The following is a 16,859-nucleotide window of genomic DNA, read 5'->3' as shown; positions in this document are numbered from 1 at the left end:
GGGTTCGTGTCCGCGGGCTGGCAGCCTGCGAGCGAAATCTGTGCATCAGCCTCAAGGCTGGTTCTTGATTTAGCAACTCGGGCACTGGGTGTTCTTCGCGGCGGCCGCTCCTCCCAGGTTAAACTATGTCCTTCTGACTTCTGCAGTGTTCAGGGGTATTTTCTACCCCTCCGGATCGCCCCTCACCTTTCAACAGCAATTGTTTACTCCCACTTTTGAAAGCCGGCAATAGTACCAGCCCACTTTTCCAATGAGCAACATGATTTAAACGTCCCAGTAATACAGGAGATCAACAGACAAACAGGAGAGGCGGGAACTTGGCATGAAAACAACGGTCCTTTAAACGATCCCTCTGGATCCAGCCAATGAATTGTTTTTGTAATGAGATTATTTTTCCAAAATGGCAAAAGGAACTTGCGAGGGGTGGCGTGGCTTTTAACCTCTCCTGCCTTTTATTCCTCTGGCAATTACCTTTCAGGCTTTATTGCAAATTCGTGGTTTGTTATTTCTTAGTTTATCAACTTTTGGACCATGCCCTTGAATGCCTTGCTACTATCTCCGGCCTCCCTCTTCCCTATGGAATTGCAGAATTTCTTTTGTCTACTGCTACTTTTGTCGTGTAAAATAATGTCTGTAAACTTGTGTCTCCTTCTATTAAATATGTATAGTGCCAGTTGACCCCTTTGTGTAAGGCCTGGCTGAGGAATCTGCTTTAAAATATTTTAATGGTTCTATTTATTTAAATACTATTTTTAATCCTAGTGAGCTCTACATATACATATGGTTTGCAAGTCAAAAGGGAATGTCCATCTTTTTTCTATTTTGAAATATAATCTCTTCAAGAAAATGGAACGGCCCAGGCAACGTTTTCCATTAAAACTGAGGTGACCTGACTCACTTTGGGAGGCACCAAAGACCTTGGGACTTGGGGGGATCCTTCATGGCCTGAATGAATATCAGATTTCTCAGTGTTAAGTGGGGTCATGCTGTGTGGCTCCAGGGCCTTCAGCCTTTCTTAGAAGTCGCCTGTGGAGATATTTGAGTTCAGAGGGCGCCTGTGTAAACATGACACTATGTAGACTGCATGGAGATGTTCTTATTACTGTTCTTTCCGATTTTCTGTGATGAAATTTTCATGATCAAAATGTAGGGTAACAAGGCTGGGAAAGCAGGATAGGACACGCACACAGCAGCACAAATCCAACAGTTTACTCCCCTTGGGGGTTCAAATCCCCACTGGCCATTTACTTGTCAGGTGACCTGAGGGCCCTCCTCCAAGCCTCAGTTTCCCCAGATGAAAAAGTGCCTACTACCCATGGGGTTGTTTGTGAGGCTTCAGTGGGATTCCACGAAGCTCTTCCTGCGTGCTGAGGAGAGCAGGGTCAGTAATAGTCATTGTTATTATTCTGCGAAGGATTTTTCTTAACTACACAGTCAGTTCACCTGCGCACAGCGGCTGTTACCATCACAACAGCCGCTGGGCCCCGACTTCTACTCTCTTATTAGTGATAGAGTTTGAACTTGGCATTTGCTTTTTGTGCTTTGTTTTTAAAAGATTTATTTATTTATTTATTTATTTATGCATACAAGAACTGGGGAATAGGCCAGAGATGTGGGGAGTGAGAAGATTCACCAGAGACAGAGTGGGGGGCAGAACAGGCGGATCTGCTGAAATACACTGCTGAGGGGAGCAGCGGGCGAGTCAGGAGAGGTCTGCCATGCCATGTGGGTAGCTCCCTGGCTGGGGATGGAACTCATGCTGCAGTGGCTGCAAATAGCTTCATAGGTTGCATCTTAACCCCTTGCACCACCAGGGAGCCATTTTCCATTCTAAGGTAATTGGTACCATTTTCTGTCCTACGGTTAATTTAGTCACATTACTTCCCGAGCAGTGACCCTCTGCCTGCGTGGTCTCTGCTGCGTGATTCCTCCACTGGGAGGTGGCGATGTGGGCGCAGCAGCGGACCCAGAGCTGGGCCTTGACGGCCTGTCACAGCCACATCCCAGTGGCAGCTACCCTTGTCCAGGGCCAGGCATGGGTCGCATTTAATTTTCTCTCGAGAGGCAGGAAGTATTAGGCAGTGTCTCCTCCAAAACACTGGGTCCTGTGCATTTGGGAACCCAGACTTTCTGAATGCGAGGTGGGTCATAAGGGAACCCATTCTGTGCAGGCCACCGGGCTTCCCTGGGGCTGTGGAGCAGCGTGTACTCAAACGCATGGATATTTCTTCAGTTCTGCCACCAACTGAGTCTAAGAAAGACTCAGTTTTCAGCACTGGTGGATTTGGGGACTTGTGGGTAGGGGGTGCGGATCTGCCAATTTCCCTTTTTTCAGAGGGGAAACCTCACACTCAAAGGGAAAGCAGTTGCCCCAAGGTCGTGGCGATGTTCCCGTTGGGCTGGGGCTGCACCCAGAGCTGACTGTAGAAGGAGCATCTTTGTGCCTCTTCCCAGAGCCGCCACCCTACCAGCTCCCACCAGCAACTCCCAAAACCAACATCCCTTGCCAGCCTCGGATGCCCTCCAAGCAAGAAACATCAGTGCTGCCTCCCAGGAATGACACAATGCCTGTGGAGAATTTTCCAGAGTGCTTGAGCCAACGAAAGCACTCCACGAATGTGAATTATTATTATGATTTGCACTAAGATGAAATGAGACTATTTCCTTCTTTGGCTTGTGTGGTCAATAGCTTGCCTGACAGCATTAGTGTTTTTTAAGTTGCAAAATAGAATGTCCATATGGAATAGTGCTTAAGCTATGGATACACTAACTAAACTCTGCTTACTAGCCCTCTCTCTGCCCCCACCCCCCCACCCCCCCGCCAGTGGGAACTACTGTCCTGGCATTTATACTCATTTCCCTACTTAGCATTTTTTTTAAAGATTCATTTATTCATGCATACAAGAACTGGGGTGCAGGCCAGAGGTGCAGGAGGTGAGAGAATCTACTAGTCGGGAACAGAACAGGTGGATTGACTGAAATACACTGCTGAGGGGAGCAGCAGGTGAGTCAGGAGAGGTCTGCTGCACCCTGTGGGTTGCTCCCTGGCGAAGGATGGAACTTGCTACAGAGGCTGCGGACAGCCTCATAGGTTGCCTCTTATTCCCTTGCACCACCTGGGAGGCCCCTACTTAGCTTTTCTTTACAAGCTTTTAATACCTATGTGTGCATGCATTAAAGATATTGATGGGGCCTCCTTGGTGGTGCAAGGGGTTAAGCACTGCACTATGAAGCAATCCGCAGCACAAGTTCGATCCCTGGCCGGCCAGGGAGCTACCCACATGGCGCAGCAGACCTCTTCTGTCTCGCCCGCTGCTCCCCTCAGCAGTGTATTTCAGTCAGTCTGCCTGTTCTGTTCCCCGCTCTGTCTCCGGTGAATCTTCTCACCCCCCACACCTCTGGCCTGTACCCCAGTTCTTGTATGCATAAATAAATCTTTTAAAAAAACTTTAAAAATTTAAAAAAATAAAAGATATTGATGCATTTAGCCTGTTCGTGAACTTACTGAGCATAGAATTCTTAGTGGGCAGAGAGAGGGGCACCCCAGTGCCCCCTGAATTTTCATGTTCTAAGGGATTCTGCCACATAAAGACAAAGCAAACACTCAGTGTTTAAGATGGTCAATAGAACGACTGCACATAGAGAGAGAAGAAGAGAAAGGATATAGTTTCCCAGTGAAACACCCAAAGTTACCCATCCCCTCGTGGGTAAATGCCCAGCCCAACAGGGTTGGCTTAAAGTGGGGCTGTTGAAGCCTGAAAATTTGCCACAAGTCTCAGGCACCTTCTGGCAGGGAACCACAGGAAAGGACAGAAGGGGCAAGTCTGGGACAAAAGGAGCAAAATTCAAATACAAATCAAGATAAAGTTAGCCATTGTCAGCCTCCCCATGTGTCTCTCACCCACATCTCTTCCAAGTATCTACCTGTCTCCATTCCACGTGTCACCTCCAAGCCCCCCAAGTCTCTCATGCAGAACCATTAGCATGAGTGTCTAATTTATCACCCCAAACAGAAATTTTGGAAGCACTAGGAGTCACTATTCATAATTGCCCCAATTACCCGGGACACCCCAGGCTGCCCAGATGTTCTAGGAATCACTCTGCAGGTACCCTGTACCTGGCATTTTTCACCCAAAAATGATGCTTTTGAGGTTCATCCATGCTGTTGTATTTGTTGTGAACTTTTATTGCTACATAGTATTCCATTAATGAGTCCATTCATTTATTTATACACCCTACACTAGCTGGACAGCTGGGTCATTTCCAGGCTGCAGCTGTTAAGAACAATGCTGTCATGGATATTCTAGTATGTTCCCTGCTTGGGGGTCGAATTGCTGGGTCCTGAGGCAGACACATTTCCAACTTCTGTTAAAATTCTGACTGTTTTCCTAAGTGGTTACACCAACTTATCCTGCCCCCGCCCTGCTCCCCAGCGTGTGTTTCTCATTGGTAGCATTTGAAGTAAGTTGCAGTGGCATTGCACTGCCTTGTTTTTCTGTTGTTTGTCTGAATGGAAAGCATATTCTTTATTACCCAGGATGTGCATTACATTTTTTTTATTTTTAAAGATTTATTTATGCATACAAGAACTGGGGTACAGGCCAGAGGTGTGGGGGAGTGAGAGGATTCACCAGAGCCAGAGTGGGATACAAAACAGGCAGATTGACTGAAATACACTGCTGAGGGGAGCAGCAGGCGAGCCAGGAGAGGTCTGCTGCGCCATGTGGGTAGCTCCCTGGCCAGCTGGGGATCGAATTCGTGCTGCAGAGGCTGCAGATAGCTTTACAGTGCTGTGTTTAACCCCTTGAGTCACCAGGGAGGCCCTGCATTACATTTAAATTCGACTATGCCAGAAAGCCGATCAGTCCCTTCCCTTCCCACTTCACCCCTGGGTAACTGAGGAGGGCGATAATTAATGACAGAAAGATTCCGAATCATCTCTTTCTGTGAATGATGAAAGGCGGTATTCAACTCACTATGTATTCTGTTTCACTGCTCTAACCACTTTTTTTTTTTAATAAGATATCACATCCTTATCCTTTTTTTTTTTTTTTTTTTAAGATTTATTTATTTATTTATACAAGCACTGGGTACAGTCAGAAGCACAGGAGGGTGAGAGAATTCACCAGAGCCAGAGCGGGGAACACAACAGGCAGACTGATGAAATACACTGCTGAGGGGAGCAGGGGGCGCGGCAGGAGAGGTCTGTCACACCATGTGGGACCCTCGCCGGCGGTCGAGGATCAAACCAGCGCTGCAGAGGCTGAGGGCAGCTTCGCAGCCCAGTGCTCAACCGCTGACCACCGGGGAGGCCCTGCTCTGACCACTTTTAATATTTGTGCTTTCAAAAGACGATTCCTTATTTCCTTTTTTAACTTGAAATGTTATGCTTCACTTCTATTTTTATTTTGGCAACTTCTGACTTCCATGCTCTGAAGCAAGGTGCACTTGAGCTTAGCCATCCCCACCTTTTCTTTTCCATCTTTTGTCAGTTACCTGTTTACTTTCACACTGTCAAGGTTGTTAACATCCACAGTTTGTTCTATTACCATATTTAAGTCTTACCTACCTTCACTGGAAATTTGGCAGGGGAGGTGGGGTGAAGGTGGGGTTGACAACTTTATTTAGCTGTAATTTACATGCCAGAAAATGCAGTGTACAATTCAGTGACTTTTCGTGAAGGTACAGAGCTGTGCGGCCATTGCCACCACTGTAGACTGTTTCTACTATTTTCACCTCCAGAATACCCTTGTGCCTGTGTGTGATCATTCCTGGCCCCATGTGCGGCTCCAGGCAACTACTCATATGTTTTCTGTGTCTTTTTTAAAAAAAAAGATTTATTTATTTATGCATACAAGAACTGAGGTACAGGCCAGAGGTATGGAGGGTGAGAGGACTCACCAGAGACAGAGTAGGGAGCAGAACAGGCAGACTGACTGAAATACACTGCTGAGGGGAGCAGCGGGTGAGACAGGAGAGGTCTGCTGCACCTTGTGGGTAGCTCCCTGGCCAGCCAGGGATCGAACTCACTCGTGCTGCAGAGGCTACGGATAGCCTCACAGTGCTGGGCTTAACCCCTTGCACCACCAGGGAGGCCCTGTTTTCAGTATCTTTAGCTACTGTTTCCTGCTCCTATTTCATCCGCCATACAATACACTGTCTTTTGTGGAGCACACTGTTAGGGGTTCATTCACATGGTGGCATGTATCAGCACTTCATGGCCTCGCCTGAAGGATTCCATTGTGTGGATGGATTCACCACATTTGGCTTTACTCATTCATCAGTTGAGGGACATCTGGATCGTGTCCGGTGCTGCCACAAGCATTTGCCATCCCGTCTTTGTGCAGACATATGTTTTCATTTCTCTTGGGCAGATAATCTTGTAGAATTGTTGGGTCTGCTGGTACATTTGTTTAATTTTTTTCAATGTTCCATCTATAAAGAAGCTGCCTTCTGTTTTCCCAAGTGGTTGGGCCATTTTACATTTCTCTAGCACACGTGTGAGGGTGCCAGTGTCTCCACATCCTCACGCATCTTTTGAATGACACCCACTGGGTGGGGTTGGGGGTCATGAAGTGGTGCCTCACTGTGATTTTAGTTTGCATTTCCCTAAGGACTAATGAGGAATAGAGCATCTTCTCATGGGCTCATTGGCCATTATATATCTTTTGTTTGTTTTTTAGATTTTTTTAAAGATTTATTTATTTATGCATACAAGAACTGGGGTACAGACCAGAGGTGTGTGGGGGGCGGGTGAGAGGATTCACCAGAGGCAGAGTGGGGAGCAGAAAAGGCGGATCCACGGAAATACACTGCCGAGGGGAGCAGCGGGTGAGACAGGAGAGGTCTGCTGCGCCATGTGGGTAGCTCCCTGGCTGGGGATCGAACTTGTGCTGCAGTAGCTGCGGATAGCTTCATAGTGCTGCAGTCTTAACCCCTTGTGCCACCAGGGAGGCCCGGCCATCATCTTTGGTGAAATATCTGTTCAAATATTTTGTCCACTTTTTAACTGGTTTGTCTTACTATTGAATTTTGAGTGCTTTTTATATATTCTGGATGCAAGTTACTTATCAGATATATAATCTACAGATACTTTTTGCTAACTTACAGCTTGTCTTCTCACGTTCTTAATGGTACCTTTTGACGGCAACCATTTAAAATATATCTATCAGGTTTTTCTCTATAATCCTATTTTTGGTGTTGTACTTAAGAAATCTTTTGTCTAACCCCAAATCATGTTTTTCTCAAGTTTTTTTTTTTAAGATTTATTTATTTATGCATACAAGAGCTGGGGTACAGGCTAGAGATGTGAGGGGAGAGAGGACACACCAGAGACAGAGTGGGGAACAGAACAGGCAGACTGACTGAAATACACTGCTGAGGGGAGCAGTGGGTGAGTCAGGAGAGGTCTGCTGTGCCATGTGGGTTGTTCCCTGGCCTGCTGGGGATCAAACTTGTGCCGCAGAGGCTGCAGATTGCTTCATAGTGTGGTGCTTAACCCCTTGCACCACCAGGGAGGCCCCTTTCTCTGGTTTCTATCTAAAATTTTTAGTTTTAGCTCTTACATATCATTTTGAGTCTGCCATTGTATATGGTGTGAAGTGAAGGCCTAAATTCACCTTTTTTGCATGTAGATTACCCAGCACCATTAGTTAAAAAGCCCATTTCTATGCCAATTGAGTATCAACAGATCTTAAGTGTTCTTGTTAGGGGGAGAGGTTGCCTGAACAAACTCCACAAACAGGTTTTATGGACCCCACCCACCCCAGACCAAAGAGCTCCAAGATACCAAGGACTACAAACCCCATAATGTCATCACCACCCAAGGGAGGGTTGCTGGGACCTGGGGGTGGAGTTAAGCAGCCAAGCTTGGTATATACCCAGACATGTGGGCTTTGGGGCCCGTTGGTTTCCCCTCCCCCAGCTTTAAGTGTGCTATTGGGGTCCCAGCTCAGCGGAACTGGTAGAACACATTCACCAATTTCTCATGAGTTATTCTCACGAGAGTTATTCTCTCTTTCTCCCTGAGTTATTCTTTTTTTTCATTTCCCTTTTTGTAAATAAACCCTTTATTAACCTTTTAGTGTGTGTCTGCAGTTGAGTCCCATTATAAGTCACTTTTAAGCACACGGGTGAGGACCCACAGTCAGGCCACCCCATTTCACATTGGGGTTGCCCTGTAATATTCTCAACCAAAAAGAAATGGCAATTATGTGATCTGTAATGGTGTCAACGGTGTCAACGCTACAGTGACAGTCATATTGTGCTATGTAGAGGGAGCAAATTAATGCACTGTTCATCTCCAGTTCACAGACTGGTGCGTGGCAACTGTGTCTCAATTTTTTAAAAAGACAATCCCCCCCAAACCCCCGCCATGAAAACTGCTGTAAGGAGAATGCCCCTAGGCTCTAGGTCACATGGGCTCCTTTTTCCTGCACTTCATCAGACCGTTACACCATGGAACCTGGTCAGTGTGTTGCCATGTCTGGCCCCATGACTTTTTAAACAAGCTTTTGTTTTTCCTGCACTTTCCCATTGCTTTCCAACCCCCCCCCCTTTTTTTAAAGATTGATTTATTTATGCATACAAGAACTGGGGTGCAGACCAGAGGTGCAGGGGGTGAGAGGATTCAGCAGAGACAGAGTGGGGAGCAGAACAGGCAGACTGACTGAAATACACTGCTGAGGGAGCAGCAGGGGAGACAGGAGGTCTGCCTCAACATGTGGGTCACCTCCTTGGCTGGCTGGGGATTGAACTCGCATTGCAGAGGCTGTGGATAGCTTCACAGTGCTGTGCTTAACCCCTTGCGCCACCAGGGAGGCCCTCAGCCCCCCTTTTGAGAGATGCATTCTCCCGTTTCTAACTCATCCAGGCTATTCCTTAGAATCATTTTTTACTTCTTGAAGACATGCTTCTTTTTATAATGTCCCCTTCTTGTTTTGCTTTGAGTATATCCTCAATTCCAAGGGTACCCAGCACCAGCTACATAATTGGCAGGGCCCAGTGCAAAATGTAAAGTAGGCTCCTTGTTCAGAAATGAATCTGAATTTCAAGTTAGCAACAGCTGAGCATTAAATTCAGAGCTCCTCAGTGTGGGGCCACGTGTGACCTCACAGGTCACCCGCCCTTGAAGCCTGTGTCCACACTAGGCCTTCTTTTTCCCCTTTACGTCCTTTGAGCCTCTGAATTGTCTGCTTCCTTTAGGGTCAGTTTGCCCATCTACCCTAATGGGTCTCTTTCAGATTGCTTTGAACATCCGGGGATCCTTGCTTGTCCAATTATATTTGCAAACAAGGGGTTGGTAACTTTTGAAAGTCACTGGCATGAAATGTTGGGCTGTTATAAATATAGTTTGCTTTCCCACTGGCCACCTGCCCAGTGGGACTGAGAACCCTATTCTGTGGGCCTCGCCTGTTAGGGTAGCACAGAAGAAGTCCATCTTTGCTGCGAGCCCACCCTCAGATGCTGAAGTGAGACCTGTACTCGCCAACACCCCCGGCCTTTCCAGAAGCTTCATGCAATTTTTTTTAGAGAACAATCAACCAGTGGGCCAATCGGCAGTTTTTGCAAAGTAGGACTAACCTGTGTCCTCTGCCCTCTCACCACTGACCTATGCACCTTCCCCAAGCTGAGCCCCTTCAGCTCCAGAGTCTCTGCAGGTCTTGTCCACACTCCATGTTCTGTCTAACTGCTGTTTGTTAATGGATCAACCTTTGCTTTTTGTTGCTGGCCACTGCCCTGTTGCCCTTGTTCCATTTCTTTGCTGTGCATATTCGAGGATGCACTTTGTGTTTTTGTTTTTGTTTTTGTTTTTGTTTTAAAGATTTATTTATTTATTTATTATACAAGCACTGGGTACAGTCAGAAGCGCGGGAGGGTGAGAGAATTCACCAGAGCCAGAGCGGGGAGCAGAGCAGGCAGAAGGACCAAGGTACACTGCTGAGGGGAGCAGCGGGTGGCAGGAGAGGTCTGCGCGCCATGTGGGACCCTCCTCTGGTGGCCGGGGAGCAGCCGGGGATCGAACCGGCGCAGAGGCTGCGGGCAGCTTCGCAGCCCAGCGCTCAACTGCTGCACCACCAGGGGAGGCCCAGAGGATGCACTTGGAATGGGAGATCAGACTCCCACATCCCAGCCCCCCTGCTCTTCCGACTGCCGTGTGACCTAATGTGGATCATGTCACCACTCTGAGCCCGCTTCCTCATGGTGTGAAAAGCAACTAGGATAATAATACAGAAATCATAAAACAGCCATCCCAGTCAGCTCCTGGCACTGCACATCTTTCTTATGTGGCCCATGCCGCGCTTTAATTTTTTATTGCATTGCGATCATTTAAAAAGTGGGCGAATTCATACTTTAACATAATGTAAAAATGCTTGATTTTACTTTCCAGCCATTTATATGTCTTATTTCCATTTTTATCTTTCTGTGAACAAAGCAGTGACACACACACACACACAAACAACATAATAAAAATTGGGTGATTTCATTAAAAAACTAAGTTTTCTAGTCTCTGCGAAAAACTGGAAAACCAGGTCCACCTTCGTGGGCAGTACATCTGCCCGAGTGCTGGCACAGCCTGCAGACGGGGTGGCCCTGACTGGCCACAGTCTCTTACCATGCCCGGTTTTCTTCTACCAAGTGACCTCATTTAGGATACTGCTGTCCCTTGTAGACATATGAACTTGGACTTGGGGTTACTAAGATGCTGTTTTGAGAGCATCCAGCCCCAACCAGGTATTGGTGAGCTATTCATACGCGGTCAGCCAGCGCAGCGGGGTGAGCGGGGCTCACATCCAGCCCTGATCTGCACCATGTGACCCCAGGGCTGCATTCATCCCACCGACTCCTGCAGGTTCGTACAGGCTCAGATTATTAAGCGCTCAGCTAGCCTTCTTGAAGAGAATCTCACACCCAGTCATTAAACACATAAATAATGTTAAAGACCAAAAGATTGCGAGCAACTGGGGAGATCTCCACTGGGCTAAGGCTCTTGTCCTCCAACCCCCAGAGATCCGCAATAAAATGATTTGATCAACCCCTAAAAAAACAAATCAGGATAATCTTGTTTTATTGATAATTTTTATGCAGCCATTAATCGCAGGGTAGAAAGGACACCAACACTAGAGTTCAAGAGCAAAGAGTTAAAATGAATAACGGGGGATGTCAGGTGGAGGGAAATCTCCCAAAGGCAGGGAAAGGAAGCCATTTTGTCTAAAATTAAAAAGACTGACAATACCAGGTGCTGGCAGCTGCCACTCTCACGCATTATTGATGGGAACGCAAATGGCACCATCATGTTGAAAAAAACTCCTGGGTGTTTTCTTGTAAAGTGAAATATCCGCTTACCCTACCATCTAAGAATTCCACTGCTAGGACTTGAGAACATATGTCTACACGCACACTTGTCCATAAGTGTTCATAGAAGCATTATGCCTAAGAGCCACAGCTGGAAACGACCCAAACGTCCCTCGTGGTGACTGGATAAGCAGATTGTGGTTTATCTGTTCAATGGAATACTACGAAAGTAACAAAAAGGCGCGAACTACAGGTTACCATAGGCAACAACAGGGTGAGTCGTGCAGACTTTATGCTGAAGGAAGGGAGAAGCAGGGAGCATGTGCTTACGTATATCTGTCAGGGTGCAATCAGAAGACTGAAACCACAAAGTAATTTGAAGGGAGATTGTTGAATATACAGAATTATTCATTGCAGCAGGGGATTAGAGTAAAAGGGATTACAGTAAAAGAAATAAAGACTAACACATATAGAAATGGCAGATTTAGGGGGCCTCCCTAGAGGCCTAGAGGTTAAGTCTCAACGCTGCCACCTCTCCGGCCAGGGAGCTGACCCACATGGCACAGCAGACCTCTCCTGTCTTGCCCGCTGCTCCCCTCAGCAGTATATTTCAGTGGATCCACCTGTTCTGCTCTCCACTCTGTCTCTGGTGAGTCCTCTCATCCCTGCACCTCTGGCCTACACCCTAGTTCTTCTACGCAAAAATAAATTTTAAAAAAGAAGAAAGAAATGGCAGCTGTAAGCAGCAGCCACGGCCCTGAGGTCTAAGATTGCTGGACAAAGATCACAGTGTTAAGACAAGGCTGCAGATGAGCTCCCAGAGACGCCCACCTTGTTAGTTGTGGTCAAGACTTGGCCAGGGCTCACCAAAGAGCAAAGGCATCCCTGCCATGCAGCACGCCTGGAACTCGCTGGAAATCCACCCTCTGGAACTTGCCAGAAGTCAGTTCTCTAGGATGCTGGGGAAAGCAGGTCCCAAGGAGGCCGCAGGGTGCCCCCAATCGCCCACACTGGAGAAGGGGCACCCTGCTAGGGTGGGGCGGCAGCTGCCTGCCCCAGGGAACCAGGTCTGACAGCTGAAAGCAAGCCCCTGTCCTCCTGCAGCGTCTCGCTGGCACCCTCTACTGGAAAAACTTCACAGTGCCAGGCAGTAAAGGAAAAAGACTCAAAAGGCCAAACTCCAATTTCCTAAGTTGGAGCTGCGAGGCAGTAAACTGTGTGATTCCATTTATATGAAATTCTGAAAAAGGTGACAGGAAGCAGAGTAGTGGTTGCCTTTGGGGGGGGCGGGAGTGTCTCACTGGAAAGGGGAACCTTCTGGAGGGACAAATGGCCGGCGTCTTGGCTGTGGTGATGGTTATACTTGAAATGTGCGCGTTTTATTGGATGTCAGCTACACAGCAATAAAGATACATTTTTAAATGGCACCCTTCTGGGGAACACCTGGCATATGTGCAAATATAAATGTAAAAAACGTGGACAGGCAGGCAAAAATGCACCCCAGATCCCACCAGTGAGATGCTTGGGCTTAACGGTGCCTATGTCTACACGGGTGTTGGCTGGAGTTTTGGGCACTGCCTTGGCAACTTGCTGGCTTGCATTCCCTGAGGGCTTCACATTCAATGAGTGCAGAAGGTGGTTGGCAGAGTCTGGAGGGGACTCTGAGGTACATGCGTCCACTCCCCTTGCCCCAAAGTGAAGCCACAGAGGGCATCTCACTTGAAGTTCCTAATCCTTTCAGATGATCAGATCCTCACCCTAAGAACTAAAATCGATTAGTTTTTATTACCATGGGGTCTTCTTTTTAAAAAAAAATTATTTATTTATGCATACAAGAACTGGGGTACAGGCCAGAGGTACAGGGGGTGAGAGGATTCACCAGAGACAGTGGGGAGCAGAACAGGCAGACTGACTGAAATACACCACTGAGAAGAGCAGCGGATGAGACAGGAGAGGTCTGCTATGCCATGTGGGTAGCTCCCTGGCTGGCCGGGGATTGAACTTGTGCTGCAGTGGCTGCAGATTGCTTCACAGTGCTGTGCTTAACCCCTTGTGCCACCAGGGAGGCCCCAGGGTCTTATTTCTTAAGTCCTAGACATAGGAGTACTCGGCCTTCTCTGTTCCCATCAACTCTGATGTAGACTCATTAGTTGTCCCACAGAACAGACAAGAAAGCAAGCTCAGAGCTCAACCACATGCCTGAGAAAAGACCGTCCGGGGAGAGAGCGGGACTCAAACCCAGGTCACTTGTCCCCATAGTGGGGGCTCTCCATCACTACCTCCCTGCCAGGGCTGCAGCTGGGGGTCCTGGAAAGTCCCAGATGCTTCCTACCCAGAAGCATCCTTGTAGGCTTTACAGATATTGGATGTTCATTAATTGGATTCCGCCCCCTCCCCAGTGATGATATTATGAAATATTTCAAGTTCACAGAAAAGTCAAACTAATGATAGTCAAGCAACACTGTCTTCTAAGAAAGTGAGGCAGTGACAACGCCTACTGAATTATTACTGACCTTGGGAAGAGCTGATTTAGTCCTCCCAATTCCTAACAGCACATCATGAGTGAAATGTCATTTCAAGTGCAAAAAGGTGTAAATGTCAGATCACGTTAAAGCATGATCATAAATATAGAAGTGTGGCATGCAAGTTATTCTAGTGTGTTACCAGCTGATAGAGAAAATCATTTAAAAACCAATTGAGGGCCTCCCCGTTGGCGCAGCGGTTGAGCGCTGGGTTGCGAAGCTGCCCGCAGCCTCTGCAGCGCCGGTTCGATCCCCAGCTGCTCCCCGGTCACTGGAGGAGGGTCCCACATGGCGCGCAGACCTCTCCTGCCGCCCGCTGCTCCCCTCAGCAGTGTGCTTCGGTCCTTCTGCCTGCTCTGCTCCCCGCTCTGGTGAATTCTGTCACCCTCCCGCGCTTCTGACTGTGCCCAGTGCTTGTATGTATCAATCAGTCAATCAATAAATTTAAAAAAAAAAAAAAACACTTTAAAACCAATTGAAATGAAATCTCGAAAATTAATGAAGGCAAAATTAACAGCAATTAGGCAATAAAGTAAAAGCACTGTATAAAATGAAGTCTAATGAATTGTGAACCTTAAAAGTGAAATTACTGTATTTGTTCTTTATCATAAGTGTATATTCTGGAAGAAAGAGGCTAGCTGGAGAGACCCGGGGAGACAGGGGAAAGCCGGAGGAACTCCAGCCGTGCAGCGCCAGCTGTTGCATGCCTGGGTTCCAGCTGTCAGGCTTTCGATCACCCAGCCTGGCCACTGCCTGCCGGCAACCACACAAGAGCCTCTAGACAGCTTAGCTGAGCCCGTCAATCCCCAGGGCCGTAACGGTACTAAAACAACAGTTACTGTAAATATACTGCAGCAGCCAACCAAGCGTGTCCATCAAGGATTCAGCACATATTCAGCTTGGTTTGTGCAAAAGTCTCCAGTTACTCAAAGACCTCAGTTCCTCCACAATTTCACAAACTGCTGAGGAGAGAACTAAGCTAACTCTACATGGTTTCCAAGGGTTCTTGTATTTTGAAATAGCAGCATCTTTTGTTTGTTACCTTTGGGGCGGACTTTATAACATTTTTTTTTTAAGATTTATTTTATTTATGTATCCAAGACCTGGGGTACAGGCCAGAGGTGTGGTGGTGAGAGGATTCACCAGAGACAGAGCAGAACTGGCAAATCTAGTGAAACACACTGCTGAGGGGAGCAGCAGGTGAGACAGGAGAGGTCTGCTGCACCATGGGGGTCAACTCCTTGGCCAGGGACTGAACTCGGGGGTTCTTTTGTCTTTTGTTGTTTTGTTATTCTTTTTTTTTTTTAAGATTTTATTTATTTATTTACACAAGAACCGGGGTACATGCCAGATGCGTGGGAGGGTGAGAGGATTCACCAGAGACAGAACGGGGAACAGAACAGGCAGACTGATGAAATACACTGCTGAGGGGAGCAGTGGGCGCAACAGGAGAGGTCTGCAGCGCCATATGGGACCCTTGCCGGCCGGCCAGGATCGAACCAGCTCTGCAGTGGCTGCTGACAGCTTCACAGCGCAGTGCTCAACCTCCTGCACCACCAGGGGAGGCCCTGTTTTGTTATTCTTTTAAAAAATCTTCCACTTGGTTGTTTTTTTAACATCCTTTTGTCTGTCCATGGAGTACCCATTCAACGTTTATTACTGTTACCAATTTTTGTAAACTATTTAAAGCAAGCTAAACATACATGGAGCCAGCTCTCAGATCAAGAAACAGAAGGAAAATGCTTCCGAAATGAATATAATTCTGCCCCATCAGAGATGTTAGTGCCGCCTAAAACTCTTGGTAGAAAACTTTTTTCTCTTTCAACCCATATATTCATCGCAAAAGGAATTGAGTCTTTGACTACAATCTCAAGACGCGAAAGATTCAGATTTCAGGATTTTAAATAAAATACAATCTAGGTATCACACCCACAAAAATAAACAGCAGTCAGAATAGCTAAAACTCCAAAGCAAACCAGTGTCCATCAACAGGTGAATGGATAAACAAGATGGAGTATAAACATACCGTGGAGTATTATTCAACCCTGAAAACTAGGAAGGCTATTTTGCAATGCGTTATAGCGCGGATGAACCTGGAGACTTATACCAAGTAAGCCAATCATGAACAAGACAAATATTGTACTATTCTGCTTATAATTTAGCGAAATCATAGAGACAGAAAATAGGACAGAGGGTGCAACAGATTAAGGTAACCAATAACCACTGGAGGAGAAGCACAGCTGGGGGTAGAGAGAGCTGCTGTGTCACCAGGTGGGGAGAATTCTGGAGGTGATGGTAGCGCATCTTAAATACAAGTGATTCCATTGAACGGTCCACCTCAGAATGGTTAAGATGGTAGTTTCAGGCTATGTCAACTTTATCACAATAAATAGGATGGAGAGAAAAAAAGAGAATGAGCCCCGTGGAACAGGCAATAAAAACAGTCAACTAGATTTCTGATTCTTTAAAGAGCATGGCTTAAAAACAAAGCACACTATTCCTGCATTATATTTACTAGGTTCACGAATTTGCGTGTCATCCTTGCGCAGGGGCCATGCTAATCTTCTCTGTATCGTTCCAATTTTAGTATATGTGCTGCCGAAGCGAGCACTATATTTACTAGGTTCAAAGGAGAGGGATTTTTTGCCTCAGATCTCGCAGACCGCAAGCAGAGAGTGAGGATCTGAACACAGATACGTCTACAGTTGGGGTGCCCATTGGATCTTATTGGGGGTTCTGGGGGGGCAGGACAGTTCTTTGCGGGGGGTCCCTCTACCACACAGTGGAGGTGACTGCGCATCAGGCCCTCTAGCTGGAGCTGCCTACAGCTTGAAATGCAGTGGCTGAATCATTTTATTATTTTTGCAGCTCTGGGGATTGATGGGACTCAGCTAAGCAGTTCTTGGCAGTCGGTGGTCAGAGACTTATTCAGTCCCATATCTAGCAGCTGGGATGGAGACACCCCCAGCAGCTAGAGCCCCTCAGGCATTTCTGACCCTCTTCAGGCGTTCTCCCCAGGTGAGGACGTCGGCACAGCTCGGT

The 16,859-nt window shown here is 47.1% G+C and overlaps 1 protein-coding gene and 1 non-coding gene across 3 annotated transcripts in view; both read right to left on the bottom strand.

Moving 5' to 3' along the window:
• ACP7 (acid phosphatase 7, tartrate resistant (putative)) overlaps window positions 1-16,859 on the bottom strand; it is a 123,660-nt gene that overhangs the window by 91,561 nt on the left and 15,240 nt on the right. The gene's annotated exons all lie outside the window — the stretch shown is intronic.
• LOC119250580 (U6 spliceosomal RNA) lies at window positions 16,322-16,428 on the bottom strand. Its single transcript, XR_005126321.1, has one exon. It is a non-coding gene; the product is annotated as a U6 spliceosomal RNA (small nuclear RNA).

Source organism: Talpa occidentalis, unplaced genomic scaffold (assembly GCF_014898055.3).
Source record: "Talpa occidentalis isolate TD23 unplaced genomic scaffold, MPIMG_talOcc4v2.1 talOcc4.17, whole genome shotgun sequence".
Lineage (NCBI taxonomy): Eukaryota > Metazoa > Chordata > Mammalia > Eulipotyphla > Talpidae > Talpa > Talpa occidentalis.
The sequence above is the reverse complement of the archived record's forward strand: the minus strand, read 5'-3'. Positions and strand labels throughout refer to the sequence as shown.